This window comes from Crassostrea angulata, chromosome 9 (genome assembly GCF_025612915.1).
Source record: "Crassostrea angulata isolate pt1a10 chromosome 9, ASM2561291v2, whole genome shotgun sequence".
NCBI classification, from domain to species: Eukaryota; Metazoa; Mollusca; class Bivalvia; order Ostreida; family Ostreidae; genus Magallana; species Magallana angulata.
The window spans coordinates 24,119,625-24,132,639 of NC_069119.1; the positions used below are offsets into that span (position 1 = coordinate 24,119,625).

At 34.2% G+C, this 13,015-nt stretch overlaps 1 pseudogene; it reads left to right on the forward strand.

The window, feature by feature from the left end:
• Positions 1–463: 463 nt before the first annotated feature.
• Positions 464–1,713, forward strand: LOC128163802 (uncharacterized; annotated as a pseudogene).
• The last annotated feature ends 11,302 nt before the right edge of the window (positions 1,714–13,015 follow it).

A 13,015-nucleotide genomic window follows, 5' to 3' on the forward strand; every position in this document is an offset into this window, starting at 1 on the left:
CTTCAGATGGTCCAAAACTAGTATGTACCGACCATGATTTTCACATAGCAGGTCTAGTGCCATCTGTAGCCTTTGTATCTAGGATACCTCGAAACAGTAATGACAGTTTCTTTAAAGGAAATGTTTACATTACAACGAAGGATAAGGTCTTTCAGCCATCAACACCCCACCGTCATGCATCTGAACTTACAAAGATATTACGTGAACAGTATTCTGAAAACAGTGTTGATTTGAAGACTCCGATTCTTTGTTTGGTGACAGATAGTGGGCCAGACCACAGAGTGACATTTGAAACTGTCAAGTTATCCCTTGTTCAACTGTTTATTCAGTGAATCCAGCAGAAAGGTGCATGTCAATTTTAAATTTAGCACTGCAACATGTTGCTCTTGCAAGAAAAGAAATGGAACCTACATGTGAAAATGCTGTCAAACACAAATCTACACTTGGTGCTGTGCGTAACTTGGCTAACATTAAGACTGGTTTCAAAGATGCTTTTGCTGAATCTGTTGGGAGTGTCATTGAACTTGTTAACTCTCGATTCAAGAGAATGAAACTGAAAGATGAACATTTAAAAGTATACACAGGCATTCCAGATGAAGAAATTCAAGCCTCTCTTGATGTTGTTGGTCAGGTCCTTAATTCCAATCTCACTGTTGACATGTCTACGGGAGATTTACGTAAGGTTAAGAACTTGCAGGTAAATAAGACCATGGTAAATTTACTGAAGTGAACTCTTCAGGATTTATTTTGTACAGTATCATGTATTCACCATTGATAAAAAAATATAAAAATACATCATAAATAGTGTAATTATAGTAATATATTAAGAAAAATTTCAAAACCATTACCATGGAATTCTTTATAGTACTTTGATATTTGAAAAATAGCTATCAATGAGTAGAGAAAAAATCCATGGAGAAGTTTAACACTAATATCATCATATTTTTTGCGACACAGTTATTATAGAGATAAATTATTATATACCAGTAACACCTGCATTATAATTTCAGACCTTCTTGGCAGACCATGGAAAGAGTAGTCACTACATGTTCCAGTTGAAAAAGTGCAATAACTGTGCCTATTGCACAGTTATTAACCCTCCAAGGCTTCCTGTTGCTGAATTCCAGAGTTTGCATTTTCTGCCTGACCCTGTTCCTGGAGGAGATGGCCATTATCAAACCTTTGAGGAGGTAGGCATAATTTTTCATTCAAAGGATTCCGAAACATATTAAGATCAGATAAAATGAAAAAGAACATTAAAATCGTTCATGTTAATAAGGCATTGAATTAATTTCATGTACTTTGTTTATGGGTTATAATATATGATTCTAAAACTATCAAATTTATTAGGTGTATGGACAAGTAACAGGCGATACATACAGGCCTAGTGCTCAAGTACAGGATGATCCTGCCACTGCCAACGACAGGCGTAACCGAGATACATTTAAAACCCAAAAAGTTCGTGATGTTATTGTATGTGGAGAGTGCTCAAAACCAAGATGTGTCTACAGTGATAAAAAGCTTACCCGTGAACAAGTAAGTTATTAGTATTGTATGTTATTGGTGGCTTTACTGTCTCGTTTAGCAAGCTTAAGAGGCCTTCAGTACCTGCAGTTTTTACCTACGCTAAATTTAAGTGGATATTAAAGTAGATTTGTGAAACTTTTTTTCAGGATGTCATGTTATTGTAGGAGGAACTGTTGCTGCGTTTAAAGGAGGATCATGTTTACACATGCCCATGGTAACAGAGGAAGTGGATAATCCAGGCCTGGTTGTTCGTGAGGCCATAAACTGCACAACAGAAGTTGAAACAAGTTATTTCTCAACCTCCTTAAATCACTACTTACCTCCAGTTTGTGTTCACTGCGGAAGTGTTGACAGTCTTTTAGATGATACAGACGCTTACATTTCTGGCTTACTTGAGCAATATTCTATTGTTAGACCCATATGCCAGATTTGTAAAAATAATGGCAAAGATGCAAGAACATGGGGAAAAAAATTTCTGCCCAAGAGGTGCAGAAGATAAACTGTTGAATGTTGTTCATGATGAAGTGAAATTGTAACAAATAGAACAGTGTGCATTCTTTGCTAACAATTTATTTCATTATTTTGTCCGAAGGTAAAAGCTGTTCATATTGTATACATGTGCCCAAAATACATAATTTGCACCATTATTGTTATATAATTCCAGTTTTGACTAATAGGGTGTGAAAGTATAATCTTAGACATTGCACAGTGGTTTTAGTATAGTGTAATAATGATTTTTACATGTATTTCAAAGAAAATAATGATATTTTAAAATAAAATGTAATCGCTCGCCTCTATTTTTTTTATGTCGCTCCTAAATTTTCAAATTTCAGTATTTTAATTTTAAAATTATTAAATCGCTCGCTCGCCCCAATATTTTTTTGACTAAAATCCGAAGACCAAGAAATCAAATTGGTGTGGCCTTACTGTTAAACATTCAGAAATAAATAAACAAATTCGGATATCATCATGTTCATCATTTACATACCGCAATCAACTTGCACAGTGCACTGCAGCCATCATTGGGTCAGTAATTTGCTGTGATAAAAAAATTGGTGTGTGGATTTTTCTTAATCAGGCCAGTAGAAGCCCGCAAACACACATAAGTTGACTTCTTCGTACGGGATTCTTTATCAATATTGATGATTACAGGTAAACGCAGTGTCTCTCCCGCCAACTTTTATCCACACACCTTTATTGTGCGACGTTTTTAAATTTAGCTTTTTATTTATTAAAATATATTAAGCAGGTAAATAAAGCTTCTACCGGTAAGTTTAAATACTTAAGTAGGTAAATTTAGCAATTTTAAGTAGCTTTGAGTCATGGCTTGCAGATATCTTTTTTCAACTTTGTATGGTTTTAGGTTCTTGGATGAAAGGAAAGTAAACCGAACCACACTTACTTCGTAGTATGTATCTGCAATTGAGGCAACATCACCTGTAACCTTTTCAAAGCATCTGCAGTGGGTTTCACTGAATAGTCCAACATTGTGAATTGTTTTGCCTCGGACTAGAATGTCTCGACGTCATTGGATGAATCGCGTCACGTGATTGCCTTATAAATTTCTTTACACGGCGGGCGTCGAAATTTATACGGCAACATGGCGGACGTAACGTTATTTGAGTTGATTTTTACACAAATGATCAACCATACCTTTAATTTTTAAGCATCAAAATATTTAGAGTGACCCCCCTTTGCCAGTGACGTAATAAAACGATCCTATATACAATGGCATCCCGGTTTGCACAGACGACTGACGAGAAAGGTACAAAATTAGAGAATAAGCCTATGAATTTAATTGTTATGTATTATCTCTTGTTGTTTACATATCGAACTTATGGTCCTCGACAAAACAAAACACTTACAGTACCCGCAACGTTATTTTTTACAATCCTATCCTATCGTATCGTGTATCAATCCTATCGTATCGTGCGTGTATACTGTTCTATCGTGCGTTAATTCTATCCTATCGTGCGTGTATACTGTTCTATCGTGCGTTAATCCTATCCTATCGTGCGTTAATCCTATCAGGTTTATCGTTTAATTTCAACAATTCTTCCGTTTATCATATCGTGTTAATCGTTTCGTGCCTTTTCATAAGCAAGTAAATTTATTACTAAGTTGCAACTCGTTCGGTGCGCCGTATACGAATATTTATCGAACAAGAATTGTAAAATCCTATCGAACATTCCGTCAGGATACTAATTTTTAATTTTTTTTTTAGATCAAAATTAACTAATATCATATGTAAATCATATCTGTTAACATTGAAAATGAAAAACGAAGTTCTTAGGAACAAGGTAACATATTTACCTGTATATCAAATATATTAAATCGTACGCAGTGTGTATACTTGCGTAAACATTAACTTTTATGCTATATAATTTTGATGCATCATATTTTACAGAGACAAAACTATTTAATTTATATTTAATTAAAGGTCATATGAAACGATATCCTGACCATATTGAGTTATATACGGGAATGAGTTCATAAGTGCCTATTTAATAAGACTGACATTGTTTTTTTTATATTTTATGCAAAATGTGAGCACAACAGTCGATCAAAATTACTTAATCGGGAAAAGGAACATTGACTTACGCGGCTTACCTCCCTTGCTTATGACGTCAGTAAGACCCAATCGCCTTATAAAGCTATGTTGTGAATACAAATATCCATGTCATTTTGCAGCATTTTAAAAGAAAAAAAATACTATTTTATATAAAAACTTATATAATTATACAATAATCAACCACGTCAGTATTTTTTCTCTCAAGAAATGAAATCGTGTGCGTTTTTATTTACATGTAATAGCGTGTACATAATGATATTCAGTTTCGAGACTGCAGGGAGAATAAATGATTTTCTTCATAGATCCACATGCAAGTATAATATAATTTTAATATAAGCATATTTATATGTTTTATTTTGATCTTTTTAATGAAATTGACAAATTCAAAAATAAGTCTGATCGTTTTTTCCCATTTGCCCGTCCATGCAATTCATTAAGATTTTTTTTCTAAACAACTTGTAGGCCTCATTGTGCCTCATTCGCTTCACGATTATATTGTTTGTTTCACTTTCAAATTCACAAATATATTACCATTTAATTATTTTTAGTCTAAGAGAAATTTCTTCCAATGTTTTGTTTTTGAAACGTGTACTTGAAATGTGCGGTGTTTTGATTTTAAAACGTGTATGTGCGGTGTTTACTCACATATCCCTTTTATCTCACTTTCTTCCGCAATGTTTTCTTTCGTTTTTTTTTTATCATTATTGATGCTTGTTCTTAATAAAATCTGTTGATTATCTTCACATTCGTTCACAACTATTTTTATCAAACAACCGATGTATTTTACCGATACATTTCTAAATCCTTAAATGACATATTTCTGCGATCTAATTTAATAAAATTTTAATACACGTGTACACAAAGTATTTTCTAAAGATATTGCTACATGTATATATATATCAATAAGTCAGAAATTTATATTATTTTGAAATAAAATTTAAGAATAATTTTGCGGCATTTTATAGCAGCTCTTAAATACAAACTATGTACACAATGCCTCAAACATTTTCATTGGCCTGCCTTATATAGCCTACTTTTTTATGTGACAAAATAAATCAAATCAATTTTAATGCTTTAATTCCCATTAAATGTAGCTCAATCATTATACGTACCGAAGAAGAAAAGGATGTTTCTATTTCAAAAGGATAAGGATAATTCATTAATCAGCTGCAAATGTTGGAGCATTTCTTTCGTTAAATTTCCACTCCAGTACGGGATATTCATCATGATTTTACTTTTGTGAGAAGCTGATATTAGATTTATTCATTAACGACCAATTAAAACTAAGTCATCTGTAGGCTACTACGAAATCAAATGATCTCATTTGAAAAGAAAGACACGTTCATATATGCAAAAATTACTAAAATTTCATCAATAAACTACTGTAAAATTACACTAGTTTTAATGCATTGTTTACATCGGTGGGTCTTTGTGACGTCATAAATCCACAAAATCAAGAACGATAAGCAGGCAAGAATTTTTTCAGGTGCTCAGTTTTCACGGTTATTTCTCAGTAATGCAAAGGCAAAAAAATCTTTCATCATGTATTTTAACATTTGTTTATACCAAGCTTTATATTCATGAAAGAAAATCATAGTGTTAAAAATCGTTTCATATGACCTTTAAAACCCGAGTTGTATTTTGAACCCGTTATTTTCCGTGTGATATTCGATTTCAGGCTGAAATGTTCTCGGCAATCGGCTAAGGTGTGTGGTGATGAAAACAATGTTAACAGATCGTACGCAGAATGTGTATCTGCGTAAATATTTATTTAACTTGACTGTAATAATTCGTTTTTAATGCATCATTTTCTTATACAGAAAGAAATGAACTTATGATAGATTTTATATTTACTTTATACAAGAGTTGGATTTATAAATTAAACCCGCTATTTTCCGAGTGATTTAATCTCGGGCTGAAATATTCGCGGCGATCGGCAAGGGTGTTCGGTAGTGAAAACAATTTTAACAATACAGAAAATTTATTGATCATTAAAGCTCATAATTTTAGTTGAAAAAAAATTAACTGGTCATTTTTATACATTCTATAGATGATGCAGCGATGATTAACAACTCGGCAATTGTTACTAAAAAGAAATTCCACGTCAATCTTTATTTGTACGTGTTCTCTCTCAAATTCTGCCGATCAGTTTGTTCGTAAATATCGTTTAAAGCGATCATACGTTTATCATGAACATCGTTTATCCTTTCCTATCGTGTATTAATCCTATCATATCGTGCGTGTATACTGTTCTATCGTGCGGTAATCCTATCCTTTCGTGCGTGTATACTGTTCTATCGTGCGTTAATGCTATCCTATCGTGCGTGAATCCTTTCCTATCGTTTATCTTGTAAAAAATAACGTTGCGGGTACTGTATTAGGTTTGTTACTGACTGTTTACAGAAATTTGTGGTGTCGCTAAAGTCCATAGAAGGCTCGGCTCCGCCTCGCCTTCTACAGTGCATGGACTTTACCGACCCCACAAATTTCTGTAAACAGTCAGTAACGAACCTAATATGTAATATTATGTTACTATTTTTTTGTCTTAGAAAAATGATTTTTTCATTTTGAGCATCAGTCATAAGCATGTATGGTGAATATATATATATATATATATTGATTGTTGATATATGTGTCATTGCATTTGATCATGACCTGCCTATTCCAATGAGTATCAAAAGGTAAAAATGGTTTCACAAAGGTAGTTTTTTTTTACTAAGATATGTCCCATGAATGTGTGGATTAAGAACAATTCTTATTATACCACAATCTTATTAATCACTTGTGCAGGGCTGACATCTTGCCCAAGTTAAACAAATGGGAACAAAATTCGCATTTTTGAGTGTCATAATCATTTTTCCTTGTGTGCTGCATCTTTTTTCATTGTCCGTCACCAGCGCAATCACTTGACACTCAAATAATTCAGTAACATCTTTTTTGGTTTCAAATGTTGCATATGTATGATACTGTGCATATTTTGTGCTTACAGCTGACAAGACATAAGAATTTCCATCACAATGAATACTTCTAGCAATCACAAGTGTAATATCATGTATATCACATCAACACAACATTTTCCCCTTTTGTTTCACTTTTCATGTCTTAAGTCTTTCGTGACTTTGAACCAAGAGTGGACCAGACGATTTAGGACTCAATCGATTCGGTTCGGTTTTGGTTCAGAGTGACACAGAATTCTGTTTTTGTCCATTTGATTTAACCCTCTAGTGCCCAAACCCAAATATATCATTCAGAAAATTCTGACTTTTATAAATAATACTTACATCATTTTTGACAAGGAATCGGATAGTTTTACGCAATATCTTAACTTTTTTTTTAGCAATTTACAGCTTGTAGCATATATGCTACACTGGGCATTACCACTTCATGTTGCATATTTGATACAAATACTCAAGCATTTCAATTTGAAGATACATTTAATTTGCTAAAACATTTGAGTAACTAACATCAATAACAAAATAAACAAATAACAAAGTTAGAATTTTTAAGTTTTAACAGCATTATTAACAGTTCAAACTAGAGTAATCAATTGTCAAATCTGAACTCGTGTATGGCACTGATGAAAAAGCATTGTTTTACAGCTTTTCATTTTCCTGAAAAATGAGAAGCTGTAAAACAGTTTCTGTCTTTGTTTAGACAAAGATGAGCATTGCATTTAATGCATTTGACATAGGAGAATCCTTCACAGTACTGGTATTTGCAACGTTGACGTTTTGCATCCCATAAAGGAAAGTGGTCTAGGCAGTCCTGACTCACATCGAGAGTGGGTTTCCTAGTCAGTGGTTTGGGAAGAGATGGTTGTGGTGACAAACCTGCTGGCCGTCCAACTTTAGATTTAAATTCGATCAACCCCGATGCAACATCTCTGATAAAGTTGCAGAACTTCATTGGTTTCCGATGTAATAGACTACAGTGTCGCTTATACCAGAGCCATGCATTAACAGCAGCGATAAGAATGTTGTGCCAAAAAATGTACATGTACCATCTTCTGGATTTCATTTTTTGTTTATACAGGGAAACCAGAAAATCCAAAAGGTCAACACCTCCCATCAATTTGTTGTATGTTTCAATAATGTTAGGCCGCTTTACTATGATGAATTGCTTTGCCTTTTTGTCTAATCTCCGCACCTCTCCAATTGGATTCAAACCAACGTATGATGATACAACATCCACGGATTTGTTGTCAAACCACCTCAACGCTATTATGTTACAGGATGTTTCAACTTTGAAGTCAACAGATCCCCTTCCTTCTTTCTTTAATTCCTTTTCTGACTTAAGAATACAACCCTTCAGCCTGTTAGATCTTACTGTGCCTACGTACCAGAGTGATCTATCCTGTAAACCTTTAACTAAAGGCAGGGAGGTAAAATAATTATCTGCAAATATTTTGTAATTACGTGGCTCCAGTGTTGAACATAACTTTAGGACAACATCACCACCAACACCAATAGAATTTGCAGCCTTCTCCGAACTACCTTGGTACACATCAAAATCGTAAAGAATGCCTGAGGCCCCTGCTCTTCCCCATAGCTTGAATGCCCATGGATTTGGTTTACCCCGTATATATTGCTTCAGACTAGACTTCCCCTTGAAGGACACCATAATTTCATCAACTGCATGATTTTCTTCAGGTGGTATCTCAAGAAATCTGTTTCTCAACTGTTCAATCCATGGTCTTACCTTCCATAGCTTGTCTTTCTTTTGGTCATCAGTGACTGACATATTGTTAATGAAGTGAATCATGGTAGCAATTTTTTCAAACCTATTTCTTGATATTGCATCTGCAATAGGTGGAAAACGACTGTCTGTCTCCCAATAAGTACGAACTCTTGGCATCTGGACAAGGCCCATTCTCAAGTACACGCCAATCATAATTTCAATTTCTTTTTGTGTAGTCGAAAGCTGAATTCCCTCTTTCTGCATTGCGTAAAGGTTTTTTTGTTCTGATATAGTTGAAATCATATGGTCAGTAACCATGAGTTTGAAAAACTGGAGTGGAGTCTTGAGCAATCCATCAGGAGGAGCTTCCTCAAGTTTTCCCGTAAAATCTGTCCTTGGCTCTTTGTAGTGCTGGTTTGACCAATTCCATTGCTGGTTTTGCAGCTGAGGTAGTACATCTAAAAGGTCCGCATCTTCAGTTATGTCCTGTAAGCTCAATTCCCTGAGAGGAGGATCTCTATGATCTCTATTCTGCTTTTTTTCATTGATGTAAGCTGCTAAGGGGATATTTTCGGACTCAGAATCACTGTCGAGAACAGAGGTAGACTTTTGGGTTTTCATTTTTTTTAAGCTGATATAAAGTCTCAGAATCATCAGAGTCAGAATCAGAATCATCACAGTTACTAGAATATGAAGACAGTTCATCCAAATCACATTTTCTTAATTTTAATTCATCACAGGAACTTTCAAAATCATCAATATCACTTTCATTATTCCTGATTTGGTTAACAAGATCCCGAACCTTTTTAGCAGCTGTCCTTTGTTTTCTATCCATTTTGACACTGATAAAAAAAAATGAACATTAGAAATGACAGAAGTGAACATTCAAAGTATATTGAATGATTTATTTGCAAAATACAGGTTTACAAATGCAAAACTTTTACATTTGTATCAGGAAAAAGTTTATGTTTTATTTTAGTGTAAAGCAAGTATTTAATGCCCAATGTTTCATATGTGATACATAGATTCAGCTGATAATCATTTATTAATAAGCAAAAAATAACAACAATCTTTCGAAATTAGTTGTGTAGTACTATACATAACAATAAACACAACAAACAACAGCTTACTTTTTAGTTTTTAAGTGTTTTTAATGTTTAGAGTGCCCAAAATTTAAATGAGCGGTATTTCTGTAAATGCCCGGTGTATCATATAATATACAAAAAAAAAAATAATTCCCGATGTATCACATATGCAACACACTATTTCAAATAAATTTTTGTATATATTCATGTATTACTTTAGGGGTTTTTCATACTCCATTCAATTATTTGATCCTTTTGAAAGATATTTTTTAAAGTGTTTTTACAAATACTCACTATAAACTCTAGAAATTGACCGAGGAAACTCTGGCTCTGTACAGTGTTACGTTCTTCATGGAGGCAGCCATGTTTGATAGGGTAAACAAGTCATGTGACGTAGAGTTAGGTTAAAATCCGAAACTAAACTTTGCTAATATGATAGTGGAGATTTCAAATTAAAGGGAGATAATTTATTATACACAAAAATTATCATTAAGCATATTATCCAAGTACATGTAGCATATATGCTACATGGGGCACTAGAGGGTTAATCTAAACAGTCTTAAAATTTTCATTAAAAATAAAAAAAATATATAATCTTTGCTTTATAAACCCCTTTATTTAAGGATAACAAAAATATGAAAAAGGTGTTTGTGGAATAAATAAAAAAAATCATTGGGCTATATGACTTTAAAATTGGCATAAGCAGTAAATAAAAAAGTATATCATAATCATCAACATCAATTAATGTCAAAGTGACGGTGTCTCCTGGACACATCTGGGATTAGATTATAACAGTAAACAGTTTATACGAGGTATTTACAGTCCCGGTTATCGGGATTTATTCGACCTAAATATCTATCTGATTAAAATCAAACATTCCACTAGCTCCTTTATTTTGATGGTCACGTGGAAGGTCTGAAGAAGCTGCATAACGGTACACGTGCGAATGACCTTTATCGATGAATATTTAATCGGATGCTTAAATTACAGGTTATGACCTTTTCTAACCAATCACATCTTGTCTCTGCAGTCCAACTTGGAAAGTATTAGAAAATGGCGGAGGAAAACGTGGACCAAGTGATCAAGAATGTTTTTGTGAAATTTCCAGTTGAGAGTTTAAAAACAGAACGTTACGAAATGCCTCAATCTACTATGCTAGCAAAAAAGACTGTATTGCTGTGTTGCTAACGGGATTCGGTAAATCTTTACCCTTTCAAATGTACCTTCCAGTTGTTCGGGAACTGGGTCTACAGACTGAGCGCATATGCATAATCGTGTGTTGTCCTTTGGTTGCCATGATGAAAGACTAGGTCGGGCGACTTTGCAATATTTCAGAACTACGTGTTGCATACAAAGGCATGTTAAAGATTCAATTTCCTAACTTGTCATATAACGTTACACCAGCAAGCTCATCTTTTTAATCCGAAATTTCTCTGACGTTCACAGTGGTCATTGACGTCATTACTTAAGTCTATATGCTTTAGATGTTTAGTCTAAAATTTACCTGTATATCATATTTTTTATCACACCCATGCTAGACTTACGATAATGTTTGCTGATCATATGCCATTGATACAACTAGAATACAAAATTCCCTCGGCTTAGGAGGAATGGACAAACCTTCTATCCATTAATCCAGAAGAGATCCCTGAAGCCGTACTGCATAAAATCCTTCCATTGGTTCTCAAAGGGATTGCACAAGTGTATTGCTTAATTGCAATTGTTTGAAGATTTAAAGTTTATTTCTAAACATTTCTTATCATATTATTAACAACTGTAATTTGTGTCGCAAAGAAAAGAACATATGGAAGGGTCAAAGACCAAAGAGATGGCCTAAAAGCATTCCTTTTCAGGATTCAAATAGAACTAGAAAGGTTAAGACAAACAGAACATTCATTTTAAACAATTGCAATTTGTGCTATTAGAGTGCCAAGACTTTTTCTGATCTCAGGCGTCATACCTTGACATTTCTACCTCACGGGCGTGAGAGGGTTGAGATGATGAGTTTGTTTCCGAGGAACATTACCTACAGAGGAATGACAATCCATACCGGTTCACGCTGGCAGATCATGTACCACTGAACAGGGAAAGTCGGCATCCCACCTGGAGGACGAGGAAAAAGCCCAAGTCGGCTGTCGAGTGTTCTGTTGTGAAGCAGTCTCCAGAAGTCACGGCTAAGGAAACTAGGCCATATCCTGCTGACCCGACGATTCCAAGGATCAACTACTAGGAAGTGGTGAAGATATTGAGATCCCAGAACCAAAACCAACTGTGGCTAGGACTGGAGTCAGGACATATATCAAGCTATCAAACTTCCGCTCTATGCGGCGACTCCTGCTAAGAACGATAATTCCTGCGTAAGAATATTAACTCTTTCCGTATTTCCGGTTACAAGAACGATAACTCTTAACTTGCGCTCATTGTACTTCTAAAGGTTTTCATTTCAAATGATAACTGTGTTAATAATATGCTATTAGATCCGTCTAAGTTAATATAATAAGATTTACTTTATTTTTTAATTTTTGTAGAAAGAATTACTTATACTTTACTTGTACAGCTGAACCTTAAGGCCTTAACTATGAATTATAATTAGTAATACATCAATTCAACCAACATGTAGGTGAGTTGCATTCTGATTCTTAAAAATTCGTTTCTTAATTATACAAATTTAAGTAAAATTATTAATATACACACATACAAGTTTATATTCTTTATTACAGTATGTATATGTATGTAACTTGGTGACTTGCCCCTAGGTATATTTGTTCACTTTCCTGTTTGTTTATTACGTGTTTTTTTAACTGTGAATGACGAGTTCATACAAACAATTTCGTGCGTTGCCTTTCAAAATACATTCAACAAATCCCTTAAGAAGAATGACAAGGAAGAATGCAGTTGCCGATGAGATTAATTATTTTCCTCCAGAAGGACATGTTTGTACCACATGTTTGTTTACGAATTAATAGTTATACTTATTAATATTTTGGTAGTGCCAGGCGAGGGCTAGATAGTACATTGTTTGTTTGTTTGGGGTGGACTTAATTTGTCATCTTTTTCTATGTCAAATGAATTATTTGTTGTCAAGTTAAATGACACGTAAGGTGTTGTAGAGATCATGCAAACGCCAGGTGGCATTTCATTAGGGAAAATTTGA